We start from the raw sequence: 9558 nt of genomic DNA, 5'->3' as shown, positions 1-9558 counted from the left end.
CAGTCCTCTCTGGATGTCCTCATCGCTATTACAGCTGCAGTTGCTCTGAGGGATCTAGAAAAGTCAGTTTTTGATGATACTAGGAATGGAGCTGGACCAACACTACAGGAGCAACACGTGTCAGCAGGAGCCAGACTGAGTGTTAAAAACTGATGTAAATTAAGAGCCAGGGGCAGACGTTGTTAAGGTACAATTGGTTTATTATTTGTCTTTAAAAGACAAGGAAATTAGGTGGTTGTCCATGTTTAATGAACACCATAAATGGCCTAGAGACATGTTGCACGCATATGCAAATGAAGAACATCTGAAATGGTAGGAGGAACAGAGAAAGCCAATGGGAATAATTTCCTCTTCACATCTTTGAGTTTACTTCAGACTTGTGGCTGCATATTTTCTCTCTGGAGCAGAAACTGGGAATACACTGAGCTGTGCAGATACGCTCAAGTGTATTAGCAAGGTACAGCACCTTACTGTGATGCCTCCATCCTCACTTTTGCAGGGCAGTAACAGGGGCTGCTGGCTGCACCAGCCCTGGAAGGTACCTTGTCCAAGCCACTGGCCAGCGGTGGGGTTCCTTCGTGTTGTGTTTGGCTTCATGTTGGTCTCCTGGCTCACACCCCAGTCACACAATCCCCTGTCTCATACCACAGTCCTGTGTCACCTGGCATGCCAGATGCTGAGAGGCTAGATGTAAGCAGAGAGTGGTGACAGAGAATACGCTTGCACTTATGTGTCCCTGGACACAGCTCACACAACAGCAAAACCCATTCTCCAGCCTTTGCCAGCCCTTGCTGTGGAGTGTTGTCCTGATCTCTCTGTTTCACGTCTCCTTGCTGCTTTTATCCTCGCTTCTGCACCTTCCAAGCATAACACTCATGCAGCTTTTCAGCCCCTGTGTTTGCAGGAAGGGACTCCCTCAGCTGCAACACACCTCACCGGGTCTCAATCGGCAGCATGAGGTTCTCTTAAGAGGTTGTGCATCATTTCCCATGGTCTTGCTATAGGAAGCCTGTTTTTTGTGGCTGATCACGTAGTTCAATTTCAAGTCCACTGTATTAGGTGCACAGAAGTAGTCTGAATGGAACTGGTTTCAGCAAACATCTCTAGTGTGTAAAAACAAAGACATTAAGGTAGATGTTGGAACAGAAGAAGTAGACACAAGTGACCGCAGAACTATTACTCAACCAATACACATTGCAGTTTAAATATGTTATCAAAATCTGGAAATAAACTGGAATAAAATCACCAAGTGAGTTAAAATGGGTGAGTAAAAGTTTTGACAGAGAGAAAGCCCTCAAAGCAATTATCTATTTTGTCTATGTGCCACTAAAAATAGTCATCATGTCTGCTGCAGAAAACAGTGATCGTGCATGAATCCACTCAGAAATTTACTGCTCTGTTGCCTTCTAAAAGGATGAACAATGTTTTATTGCTCTTACCCCATTTTCCAAGTACCCCAATAACAAAGCCTTGAAAGAGCTGGTGTTATGGTGTTGCATTCACAGAGCTTTCTTCTCAACTCCTCCCTGCCATGCCAAACAATATTCCACCTTTGATCAGTGGGTCTTCTCTTTACTTCAAAGAGCCATAAAACACCGTTGAAAGCCTTTTTTAGCCACAGAATGTTGTATAGGTTGCCTTCAAACTCTTTGATTCTGGTGAGCTTTCCACATTTGTTATCCCTAAGAGTTTAATAACACTTCTATTGTACCTTCTAAGAGGTGTATATCTCTGTGAAAAGAAATTCCTTCATAATCAGAAATATATGAATTTCTGTTGTTGGCTTTTCAGATATTTGACCAAAGACCCTGAGCTATGAAAAGGAGACTGTCAGTAACGGATATAATGTGTAACATTTTTTCAACTAAGCTTTTCTTTCGTCTTCAAGTATTTTTCTGGTTTTTTTTACAGCAATTTTAGAGTGAAATCAGATTTTACCTTTACAGAAAGTCTTTTCCAAACTAACTCTTTTGCCATTGTTTAAAGGTTGTTCAAAAGTTCATCATCCCTGTAGTATTTCCAGAGAAATCAGGACAATACCCTGACACAAACACTGAGACTGGTATTAAATGAGATTTCAGATGTACATTTGATAATACAAAGCACTGCCGTCCCTGAACTAAAAAGTGTGATGATGATGTCACCATCCTTCCTTGCTCTCTTTGTCTACAGAATTTCTGTTTCTTGGGGTAACTGGCAGATAAAAAAGGCTGACAGGTTTTCAGGAGCTATCATCTTGTTTCCATTGTGTTGAGTTGGATGTTTAAATATGTTCATTTTGGTACAAAAGTGTAAGTATCCTTGTGTTCAGATAGAAAGATGCAATCTGAAACACCTTAGGCTGTTAAGACTCCTTGGAGTCATACTGTGGCAGCAGTATGGCAGAAACCAGTACCATAGCAGTAGTGATTTCTGCCTTAAGCATACAGCCCTCTAATTATGGTACCTTTATTAGTTACACACACATGTTGTGTCTTCTAGTGGTCGTTGAAACAACAAGTGTAAAAGGCATTGATGTCTTATATTTTAAGGGTTATCTAAGTAAACATGCCACTTACACAGCAAATGAACAATTACTTTCCAACAACCAAAATTACAGATGTTGGTGAACCATGGAAAGCTCCTAAATGATGATATTACAAAGTATTTACATTTTTTTGTCAGGGGACTGAGTCCAGGCATTCCCTATTCTTCATTCTTCAGTTCACTGTCTTCAAGAAGAAGTTCACGAACTTCAGGAGAATTTTGCAGTAAAATGTTTGGGATTTTTTTTTTGCTTTTTGCTTTCACATCCTGCTTAGTTCTAATGACACACTCAATTCATGGAGGGGGGAGATTTTTTGTCTGATTCTAGTCTTTCCTTGCAATATGCTGTATGCTTACCCAGGGAAGTGGTTGAGTCTCCATCCCTGGAGGTAGAAGTGGTGTTTGGGGACATGGTTTAGTGGTGGACTTGGCAGTGTTAGGTTTACGGTTGAACTCGATGATCTTAAAGGTCTTTTCCAACCGAAATGATTCTATGAATTTAAATGCTCTCACCACCTCCTCTAACGATGCAGCCCCACTGATGGGACAGGTCCAGGACTCTAAGCTGTTCCTGACTCACCTGACATGGCGGGTTGCAGCTCAGGAGCTGCATCCCAGCCTCAGTCCTGCCTTTGATACCAAACAGAAGTGTGCTTGCAGCATCTTGCAAGAGTATTACAATTCCTCACTGAGGAAAATGAAAGGCTGGTAAAAAACGGTACAAATTGGACTCTGCCTTTTCTCGAAGAGTGGAGAAGATTCATTCCTTACTTAAAAAATACATTTACGTCTTATCTGAGTCCACTCTTGTGAAGCAGCCTGAGTCACCACCCACACCAGCACAAAGTTATTCATAGCTACAATAGCCATGGTAAATACAGATTAAGCTACAGCCAGACATTTGCCAGTGAAGCAACATTTCCATGACTGCAAACTTCATGTGGGCTCAGACACTGCGAAAATAATGAAACAACTCAGCTATCACTGACGATAAACTTCTGCATGTCATACTACTTCCGAAACCTGGGAATTACAGGAGATGAACAACACCACCTCTTCTTGTTCAGATAAGATCATGTTTGGAAGACTTCATTTTAACAGTGGTTTAGATCCAAGAAAAAATGGGCAAGACTGAAAGATACCGTGAGAATATCCTGCTTCAAAAGATATTCTGCAGCAGCCCCATATCTCTCCTGCTTCCCTGATCCCAAGCATAGCAGGGATATAAGATCATCTGTTAAGTCCTTCTCCGTCTCTAACATCAGATATATGAGGGTGTTTTGAAACGGGGAATTACAAAACTATTTGCACAGCACAAGAAAACTTGGATTAAGTTTTTCACAGTTGTGTTACAGAAAATGTGCAATAGCAGCTAGAAACAGAAGAGGGAGCCTTTAATCACAGTTTCAGCTCTTTTTGCAGTTTTTCAGAAAACGAAACAAAACATGATTCTGTCTATAAAACTCTTCCCCAGCTGATGAATAGAGTCCTCAGCCAGCTCCTGAATACCATCAATCTCCAGGCCCTTTGGCAGAGAGTTTGGTAGGTATATGACACATACCTCTGCCCCTATGCTGAGAAGCCACGCTCGTCCTTCACTGTGCCCTTTGTGTGCTGAGATTGTGCCATTTCGTTGTACCGCCAGTCTCCTGAAGCTAGGATTTTTGTATGTAAAAGTCAGGATGTGAAATCAAGGTGGATGCTCTACTCCATGGAAACACCAAGAGCCAAGGAGATGCTTGCATCTCAGACTTTAATGAAGCGATGTTGGCTCCTTGTGTAAATGGTGGAGAAGTGGATGCTCTGGGAGGAAGGAGGGAGGCTGCTAGGTTAGACATGCTGAACTACCCTCTGCAGATGTCTACCAACCCATAAAGGATGCTTAGACATCAAAGCAGAGATGTGTGTCTTGGCTGCCCTCCTAAGTGCAAGTTAACTGTGAGGAGCTCTCTCTCCTTTGAAGAGGGAATGAACTACCTAGCAGAAAGGCACCATGAGTCCATGCTAAGGGAAGTTGTGCATTAGCTGGCATAGGATACATGCCACGTGCACACTACAGTGACACCACAAAGTGGACAAGCCCCCAGAATGGTCTTCAGGCCACAGCAGCCTGTGGAGCCGTTGTTCTTCCTGATCATGTCTGACAGGTCTGGTTCAGTGTCTTTCGGTGCCTGTGACCACCAGTGACTCTAGGGTTGGTATTTGTACCAAGGGTAGTTTCAGCTTAAATCACACATAGAAGACAAAAGTATCTTGAGACAACAGGGCTGCTGACATCTCTCTTGTCTAAAGTCCTGTTATCTTGTTTTGAGGTGTAGGCAGTGGAAACTGTGACCTTAGCAGCAGAGTCAGGCACTGCCATTTCCCTGCTTCTGGCAGAGGTATCTCCACTCCATGCTGTCCTGTGTCCAAGAGCCAGGACCTTCCCGATGCACCTGCCCACGTCCTGCCATACCACAGATACCAAAGTGAAGGTAGCTGTGGGAGGAATCTGTCTCTCCTCTCTCTGCTGCCATCTCTCCTTCTCCAGCCCCTTCTCGTCTCCTGCCGCAGAATTTAATCCTGCAGATGTCAGTGTTGAAGCCACCTCTACATCCTTCAACTATCAAACTCGAACAAAGTGATCTGCAATCTTCAAAGACATCAGACCAAACAGCCACCTGATGAACCAGCCATTGCCTTTAGCAACCTCCTTTGCCATCTCCATCATTGGCCATGCTAACCAAAAACTCGTGGGAGCTGAGCGAGGGTCCTTGGTCTTTGCTGCTTACCTGGGGTCTGGCAGCAACTCGGACATGAGGATTGTCTTACCAGCTACTATTGTATTCATGACTCTACCAAGTTAGCCACACGTAGTGACATGGGGAGCTTCCAGGCGACCAGCCTAACACGCACAACACAGTCTTCATAAATTATGACAGAGCAGTTCCATAATTTCCTTTTAGCGCTGCATTTTACAACCAAATCACTCTTCAAACCAATGGCACCCTCCACACCAGCTCACAAATAGCATTATCACAATACAGCCATCTCCAGCATTTCCAGTTGTACTCCTGAAGTTAACAGAGAAACACTAGTGATTTTGCCCCAAAGGAGGCAAATTCATTTGAATGTGATACAGAACCACTTGCTCCAACATGTCCCGAATTAGTGCCAAGGGCTCGCCCTCAGTATTTTCACTCTGTGAACCTTAATGTTCAGTTCATCAACTCACAGAAAGCCAGACAGGTTTGCCTGACTGGGATTTGAAGATGAAATGTCAAAGGGTCATGATGTGTCAGACTGGAAGTATGCGCTAGTCCTGAGTCACCACCAGCTAAATCCAGCGAGCAGCCGAGCATGGTGCTCCCTCCCCAGCCGACACTGCCATTTTGACTCCTCAATTGCTTCTTGTGTTTTCTTCCTAGACCCCTGGCTTTTGTAAATGCATGACACAGGAGACTCTTCAGGACTCTCAGGAAACTCCCTCTACCCATTGCATCTTACTTTTTAAATTTATGTTCAAGTAAATTATTTCTTTCTTTCCCTTTTATTCAGTGGGTGAGCCTCTCCAAAGAAGCAACATATCCCTTGTTTTCCCATGTTAAATTGCTCCACTATCCCAGGTGCTCAGAAATACAGACACAGGCCATATGCACATGGACTCTACCTCCCCGCATCCTGCAGTGCACAGGATTGTGTGACAGCGCAGTCCTTGTCACAGATATTCAGCCAGGGGAAGCATGGGCCCAGCTGCTAAACCACAGCACCAGGAGTACATACCGTTCTGAATTTAGACTCTGTACGGAGAAAGCATGAATGCTGATAGCGTTCACCACTGCATCATGTCCATGCGTTACGTGCTTCCAGCAGCTGAGAGCTGGCAAGCGCTGGGCAAGGGGGCGGGATCAAATTAACTGCACGAAAGGTTCAGTCTCAAACATGCTGAACATTGAATTCCCAGCACTTTGCTGCTTGAAATTGAGGTACAAGGTTGAAGTGCAGTCACCAAACAAAATGTAGCTGTTAACTGCAATAGAGAGACATCCACTCGTGCCAGCTCATGCTCGTTCTCAGCCAGAGCACTTGTCACTTGATGCATGCAAGGTTTGGCTATTACAATCCTGCCAACCTTAAGAAGTACTATACATCAATTTTTATAACTGCCATAAAATACAGAAAACATCACTCTTGTCTGCTGTTTCCACAGAGCTGTCTGCGTTAACTGACACGTCATGGGGGCTGCAATACTTGGAGGTGACCAATTGATATACCTGAGAGTTGTTTCTGGGGCATTTCTCTTAACTCCCAAATGTAGGTCAAATGTAGGCTTTTCTTCTTCTCCCACACTTTGTTGTCTTGTTTCATTACAGAAGTGCTCATTGGTAAAGCACTCCAAATGCAAACAGAACTTCAAGAGCGGGACTGTGCTTTACAATCAGTGTAATAATCCCATGGAGACCAGACAGAGCAAGTTTTGCAAGCAAGATGCAGTCTCTGGGTTACAACTACATTAAGGCTCTTGCTGACATGGCTCTGGCAATCAGAGATTGCATCAGTTCTCTCCTGTGGGCACTCTATGCGGTGGCAAAATGCAATACCCAGGTAAGCATGAAGCCGACACAGGTAGCACACAGCTTTCAACAGCTGGCACTGTAAGTGACAGGGAAGCAGGGTACGCAGAGAGATGGGAGTGGACTCATTCTAATTATCTTTGCATTTGGGAACGCAGCCTCTATATTCAAGTGCACACTGTGGAGCTTGGCTCTGGCAGAATTTCATCAGAGACAATCCCAGGTAGACCATGGTACCCTTGAGCTGGTTCTGTTCTGGTGTTTGCACCACATGAGCAATCCCAGGTGGTTTACAAACTCCAGTGCAGCTATGAACCTACCTACCTCCATGTACGCATGAACAGGTACGCCTTTCCCCCTTTCCTTGGCCACCAAAGTGCCGTCTGAACCACCAGGGAAGCTGGCTGCTGACACACTTCAATGACTGTGAAGCCCAGGTCACACAAGCTGAATCAGTGGATCCTGATGGATCCAAGGAAGTTGTCACATTGTCTCTGCATGGCACTCAATGCATCCTTCACAATCATTAGTTTTTTTCCATTATCTGAAACATCTCCACCTCCTTCGGCCTAGATGACAGAGAGCTGACTATGTAGTCAGCCTGTTGTACACGTCCTGCCAGCAAACAGTGCCTGGAGAATGTTTATCTGCAAGCCTACAGAAGGTTATCACTCCTGAGAAAAAAATGTAGGTAACACATACTCTCCTGGCTGTTTTTCAGTCAAAATGACCATGACTACTGTGTTCATGCTGAATTTAACATTCATGCTGTATATTAACCATGTTCAAAGTGCCCACGACAGATCAAACACATCTGTAATGAAACTCAGGTCCCAAAGGTCTGTTATGGTAGGTAGGCATTCCGCTGCTTGATTCTCAGCACAGCTACATATCTAGCCATGTTCTACATGTCTTCAGTGATCACACCACAGTTAGACAAAATTAATGCTAAACTTGGTGGGCCCAGATCGCATTTGTTGAGGAGTTCTGAGAGAACTCAGGGATTAAATAGATGAACTAGTAACAGAAGTGTGTAACCTCTTGCCAAAATTATACTTTAATACTAGCAGCCAATGCTTTAATCAATCATTAAAAGAAAGTTCTGAGATGTCCAGGGAAATAAGGGCCTGTGAGCCCAATATCTGTACTGAGCAATTAGTGAAGAGTCTCAGCAGGGACGTCACTAAGGAACTTCTGGACCTCTCTGGGAAAAGCCACCACAGCTTTTGTAAAGAGAAGTCTGGGTTTAACAGCCTTGTGGAGTTCTGGGAAGAGACCACACACAAATGGAGGAAAGGGTGATCCAGTGGATTCAGTCTACCTTGATTTCGAAAAGGCTTTTGGCAAAATTCCTGAGCAAAGGCTTTTAAAGAAAACTGGGCAGCCATGGAATAAGAGGGAAGGTCCTCTTGTGGAGAAATAACTGATTACAAGAAAAGGAACACCGGGTAGCAGAAAAAATAGTCCATTTTCAAAATGCCAGTTACTCAGCAGTGTGGTGCTGGGTCTGTAATGTTCTGTATATCCATGAATGGTCTAAAGAGGAACAATAGGTTGCTGATAACATAAAGAGTCAAGACAGCAAGGACTTAGGCAGGCTGCAAAGAATTGGAGAAGAACCTTGTAAGACTGCCTGAGCAATGTACTGGTGGATGAATTGAGTATAAATAACTGCCATGTGAGTATAAATAACTGCATTGTGAGGTGCATGAGGGAAAACCATCCTAGCTTGATATACAGAGCTATGGCTTGCAAAATGACTGTAATAACTCAGGAGAGAGACACAGTTACAAGCAACTGCATGAAAACATCAACTCAATGGTCAGGAGTAGGAAAAAGTAAAATAATATAAAAGTCAATCTTAGGGGCTATTGGGAAAGTAACAGGGAGTAAAACAGAAGTCATCACTATACCATCCATGGCTTGAACACTGTGTAGCTTAGTGACCATGTATGGGAATGGGAAGGTCTCAGAGAAAGGAAACAGGATTATCACATGTTGGATAGTGGCTGTACTGAAAGGACTGAATCAGCTAGGACTCTGCAACCAGGAAAGCAGCTGTGGGAGAGGGCATATGGCACTGGCCTACAAAACTGCAAGTGGCTGGACAAGTCAGGGACTTGTTCACATCCCCTTCTCCTTTAAGAATGAGGGGCCACAAAATGAGGATAGTGGATCTTGGTTCAAAGCAAATAAAATGAGGCTAATTTTCACAGCGAGATACCCAACAGGTGTTACTAATTAGACCAGCCAAATCAGACCTAAAGAAACTCTCATGCTGAAAATAGCTGGATGTTGGGAGAGTACTGTGGGGGATATCACATGTGTCTGCACTGTTTTTACTCCTCCCTGGGTAGCTGCCTGTACTTACTATTGTTGCTGTTATACATGCTCTGAGTTACAGATTAGTCCTTCTCAGCAGCAGTTTCTTCACAGCTGACAATGAGTTTAGCTTCCCCAGCCTTCATTTGTCTCCTTT

Source organism: Opisthocomus hoazin, chromosome Z (genome assembly GCF_030867145.1).
Source record: "Opisthocomus hoazin isolate bOpiHoa1 chromosome Z, bOpiHoa1.hap1, whole genome shotgun sequence".
Classification (NCBI taxonomy): domain Eukaryota; kingdom Metazoa; phylum Chordata; class Aves; order Opisthocomiformes; family Opisthocomidae; genus Opisthocomus; species Opisthocomus hoazin.
This window is presented reverse-complemented; position numbering follows the sequence as displayed.